The sequence below is a fragment of the Corylus avellana genome, chromosome 10 (genome assembly GCF_965113065.1).
Source record: "Corylus avellana chromosome 10, dhCorAvel1.hap1.2, whole genome shotgun sequence".
Lineage (NCBI taxonomy): Eukaryota > Viridiplantae > Streptophyta > Magnoliopsida > Fagales > Betulaceae > Corylus > Corylus avellana.
This window is the reverse complement of record NC_142499.1, coordinates 20920267-20925383: the sequence shown is the minus strand read 5'-3', so window position 1 is coordinate 20925383 and position 5117 is coordinate 20920267. Positions and strand designations below refer to the sequence as shown.

Sequence of the window (5117 nt, the reverse complement as noted above, 5' to 3'; positions counted from 1 at the left end):
TAACAAGGCTAATATCAACGGAAACAACTCGACTCACATGAGGAACTTTCAGCAATGATATGAAATGTTATTAGTAAAGACTTTTGTCGTCACTAATAATAATTATCAGCAATGAGTCGTCGTTGATGAGCACCCTTGACAGGATTAAAGTAATGACTTTTGACATTGCTAATAGTTATTAGCGATGGCTTTTTATCATCGCTAAAGCCCTTCTTTGTTTTTTCATATAGTATTCCTAAGATTTTATTACAATTACACACGTTAATAATGACATGTCACTATAGTTTAGTGACGTGTTAAGCTGCCTGACACGTCAAAAACGGGTGGTAAAAAAAAAAGATTTTTTTGTAGTATATGGTAAATATATATATATTTTTTTTCTAATTAAAATCTCTGGAACCTAGTATGGAAAAGAAAAATAATTGACCTTTTATTAAGACAACTTTTTTTTGAAAAAAAAAAAAAAAAAAAAATTGATCTGTTGTGGCTAGGAAAATGATATGAGCGTGAGTTCGACCTTAAAATGCATTGATAAAGCAGGTGGGGATCGTGTGCGATAGTATCAAAAGGCTGGACCTGGACGTGAGCAAAGATGGGCATGAATCAGGTACAACGTGAAGCAAAATACTCGTGTGTGGTCAGTAGTGACTAGCTTAGATGTGGCAGTTAATGGTGATCGGCCAATCTGGGCGACTGGATGGTGGCCTGCGGTGACTGGCAGTGGTGACCACTGGCCAGACAACTAGGCCGACAATGGGCAAAAGACAGGGCCGACTAAGGGTAAAAGATCAGGCCTAGTATAAGCCCAATAAGGCCGAAGATTAGGCCAACTATGGGTCAAAGATTGGGATATCCGGGTCGACACGGGTTAGACGAAAATAGCGACTACCCAATTCTCAGCTGCAGTTCTTTTAGAATGGCGGTGGCTCCTCTTCCTAAGAAGGTGTGCCAGAGCTACAAAAAGCTAAAGATCTGACATTGACTCGCATAAAATAAAAGGTTGAATTCATGACATTATAGATGGAGATGGATGTCATGCCACCACCATCGCCATTCGCCAACCGAAAATGGACGAACACTCCTTTCAAGGGCTAGCTGTAGACTGTAGTTAATCAATGATGCATTAAAGGGTATTGCTTGAACTGCGTGCCATGATATGCTCTGATAAAAAGCTTGGAAGTTGAATAAACATGGAGAGGAGGGGATTCTCTTGAGCTCTCAAGGCTTGGTTTTTTGCCGTCAATGGAAGAAGAAGACATCTACACCAAAGATGGAACCACAGATTTCCATAACAAGCCTGCCATCAAGAAAGAAACTGGAACCTGGAAAGCCTGCTCTTACATCCTAGGTACTCTCTCTTCTAGCAGCTAGCCATCTTTTTCATTTGATGAAAGTAAAATCCTGACCCACATGACTTTTGGAACAGGAAACGAATGTTGTGAAAGATTAGCATACTATGGAATCAACACAAATCTCGTCAATTATCTCAAATTTCAACTACACCAAACCAATGTTGTAGCCGTCAATAATGTTACAAATTGGTCAGGGACCTGCTATGTCACAACCCCTGCTTGGAGCCTTTCTAGCCGATGCCTATTTGGGAAGATATTGGACAATCGCTTGCTTCTCTATTATTTATGTCTTTGTAAGTTATTATATCATATAACTTCAATTTAATTATCAATTAATTAATATTCTGATGATCAAATATATATATATATATATATTGAATTTGTTAAAAGGGGATGACATTGCTGACAGTATCAGCCTCTGTTTACGGACTAAAGCCACGCTGTGATGACAACCTTTGCCATCCCACAGGATTGCAAACCACAGTGTTCTTCATAGGACTCTACCTGATAGCCCTCGGGACCGGTGGGATTAAGCCATGTGTCTCATCCTTTGGAGCAGACCAGTTTGACGATGCTGATGAAGCAGAGAAGAAAAACAAGACCTCTTTCTTCAACTGGTTTTATTTGTCGATCAACATCGGGGCTCTCATTGCCGCTTCTGTGCTTGTCTGGATACAAACAAATGTGGGCTGGGGCTGGGGCTTCGGCATCCCAGCCATGGCAATGGCGATTGCTGTCGTGAGTTTCTTCTGCGGCACACGCCTGTATAGGAACCAGAGGCCTGGAGGGAGTCCCCTCACACGCATATCTCAAGTCCTCATTGCTTCCTTCAGGAAATTTCGAGCAGATGTGCCGACAGACAAATCTCTTCTTTATGAGACTCTGGACGAGGAATCTGCCGTCAAAGGAAGCCGCAAGCTTCATCATACACAACAATTATGGTAAATTTTCACTATATATTCTTGGTTTCTAAAAAATTACATCAAACCTTCTTATAGCTTGTATTAAATTAATATTATAATCATCAATTTGACACTATTTGTTCGTGCCTTTTTTGGTCCAAGAATTTGCTCTACCCAATGATTTTTTTGATGGTTACGCTGAGAAGAACTCATTGTATGGCAATGAGGTTCTTGCGAGACAAAAACAGGATCAGATGGTCAAAGACTGTCTAATGCTCAAGTAAACATCTTTATTTGTGGATAAAAAATATAGTAAAAATTTGCTTCTAATATCCATAAATAAGTGTTTGATGAGTGAGGTACATGAGAAATAAGAAGAGAGGGTCGTCAAGGCAGAGATATGAGAGAGAGAGAGAGAGTTTAGGACTTTAGCGGAGGAAAGAGAAGAACCCCTACTCCTTGAGTAATGCTACAATTGTGTTCCTCTAAGAATGATGTAACTCTTAAAATTACTATTGAGCTTGTAATTGATCATTATTAGATTTTAATCAAATGATAATTTTAAGAATTACATAATTTTTGGAGGGACACAAGAGAGACTTTTAAAATTACTCTCTTCTTCTCTCCTATCTTTTTTTATAAATGCAAAAGTGGTGCGTACATGTGTCAAAAGGTGAGTGAGTGATAGCATATTATAAATAAGTGTAAATAGATGGCCCATAGTGAGATATTTTCTCCCCAACACAATCTTTCTTCCTTTTTCGTTTTTGTTTTAACATTTTTCCGTCCAAAATATATCAATTTAATCAACTTCTTGCTCGAGAATTTGATAAATATTATTGTCTTTCTTCTTTTGGTCAGCTGCTTAGACAAGGCCGCTGTGGAGACTCAATCGGATCGAATCAAAGGGTCGGTGAATCCTTGGAGACTGTGCAGTGTGACTCAGATCGAAGAGCTCAAATCCATTATCCGATTGCTCCCAGTATGGGCCACCAGCATAATCTTTTCCGCCGTGTACAGTCAAATGGGCACCTTGTTTGTTCTCCAAGGCAACACAATGGACCTCCACATGACCCCATCATTCGAAATCCCCTCCGCTTCCCTCTCCCTCTTCGACACCATCAGCGTCATCTTCTGGGTACCAATTTACGACCGTGTAATCGTTCCGTTGGCCGGAAAGTTCACCGGCCACAAGAACGGATTCACCCAACTCCAATGCATAGCAATCGGCCTCGTTATTTCAATCTTCTCCATGTTAGTCGCCGCTACGTTAGAGCTCGTAAGACTCCGGGAGTTGAGGAAGCAAAACTACTACGACCTCAACCACATGCCCATGTCAATATTTTGGCAAATCCCTCAGTATTTCATCATCGGATGCGCCGAAGTTTTCACCTTCATAGGGCAGCTGGAATTCTTTTACGAGCAGGCGCCTGATGCCATGAGGAGCTTGTGCTCGGCTCTGTCGCTCACAACGTACAGCCGCGCTGGGAAGCTATTTGAGCACGCTGCTCGTTAATGTCGTCACCGGCTTCAGCGCAACGCATGGCCAGCCTGGATGGATTCCGGACAACTTGAATTATGGCAATCTTGACTATTTTTTCTGGCTTCTGGCTGTGCTGGGCTCTATCTTTTTGTGGCCAAGTGGTACACTTACAAGAGGCCCGTGGGCTCCAGCCACTGATTCCTATATTTTAATTGATTAAATATAAAATCGTAATTTCCTGAGATTATTGAGAATAATGATTCTTACGAGCTCCAGTCGAATTTTAAACGAGCTCCCGATAAGGTAGATTTAACGTATTTATCAATAGATCCTTAAGAGTAAAATATTTTTTTCACAAAGATAATTTGAAAAATATGGTGTCATCTTAGAAAGATAAATAATATTTAGTAGACTTTCATACTACTGTTATACAACTATAATCAAGGACGAAACTAGAATATTTAGTTTGGGGGGCAAAATTTTTTTTTAAAAAAAAAAAAAAAAAATTGGAGGGGCAAGGTTAACTTTTAATTTTTTTTTGGAGGGGCCACCCTTTGGCGAGGGTTGGCCCCTCAAGCCCAAAGGTAGTTTCGCCCCTGACTATAATAATGTGGAAGTGAAAATCAATAATTGAATCAATGAATGCTTATAACAAGAAAAAATTAATGGCTGATTTTTATTGCTACATCACTATAGTTGTATGATAGTAATATGAGAGTTATAAATAGCAAAGGGAACATATGGATGTAGTTGAAATACAATATTTTAGAAAATGTTGCATATTGCTCTCACTAGTTTAGTTTTTAAGTTTTAAATGATAATTAAATTTTGTTGAATTGTTTATATATTTTATTATTATATTCTTTAATATTTTAATCAATTTTTGTTGAAGGGTAATGCTGCCAAAGAGAAAAAATTCTCTTACGTTATCTCTCTCAAAGAGTCCAAATTGGATTAGTGGATTACAACATAAACTACTGGGCACTGCTGTAGAGAGACAAATTCAAGTAGAATTGGATAACGGCTACCTATGACTTCAAAACTAAGTTGAGAAATAAAAAAAATGAAAAATGATTGGTGTTAATATTTTTCTCATCTCATTCAGGAATGAATGGCTCATTCCTGGCTGGTCATTCAAGCCACCCCCAGCTAAAATGGGGTGGTCCGGCCACCCCTTATGGCCACGATGGGGTGGCCAACCACCCCTTATTTTTTAATTTATTTATTTTAATCTAAAATATTGTTTTTTTATTTTTTAATTTTATTTTTGTAGTGGGACAAGTATCGTATTTGTGGTTATAGGATTTTTAAAAAGAAATCTCAACCATGAACTGAATATTCTCCAGTCCATTATGGGCAGGAGAAGATCCTATTCCCTGG

General features: G+C 38.9%; 1 pseudogene across 1 annotated transcript; it reads left to right on the top strand.

The window, feature by feature from the left end:
• The first annotated feature begins 1208 nt into the window (after nt 1–1208).
• Nucleotides 1209–3974, top strand: LOC148583493 (protein NRT1/ PTR FAMILY 8.1-like; annotated as a pseudogene). The gene is made up of 4 exons (XR_015909315.1): nt 1209–1348; nt 1427–1645; nt 1743–2293; nt 3116–3974. The product of XR_015909315.1 is annotated as a protein NRT1/ PTR FAMILY 8.1-like (transcript).
• The last annotated feature ends 1143 nt before the right edge of the window (nt 3975–5117 follow it).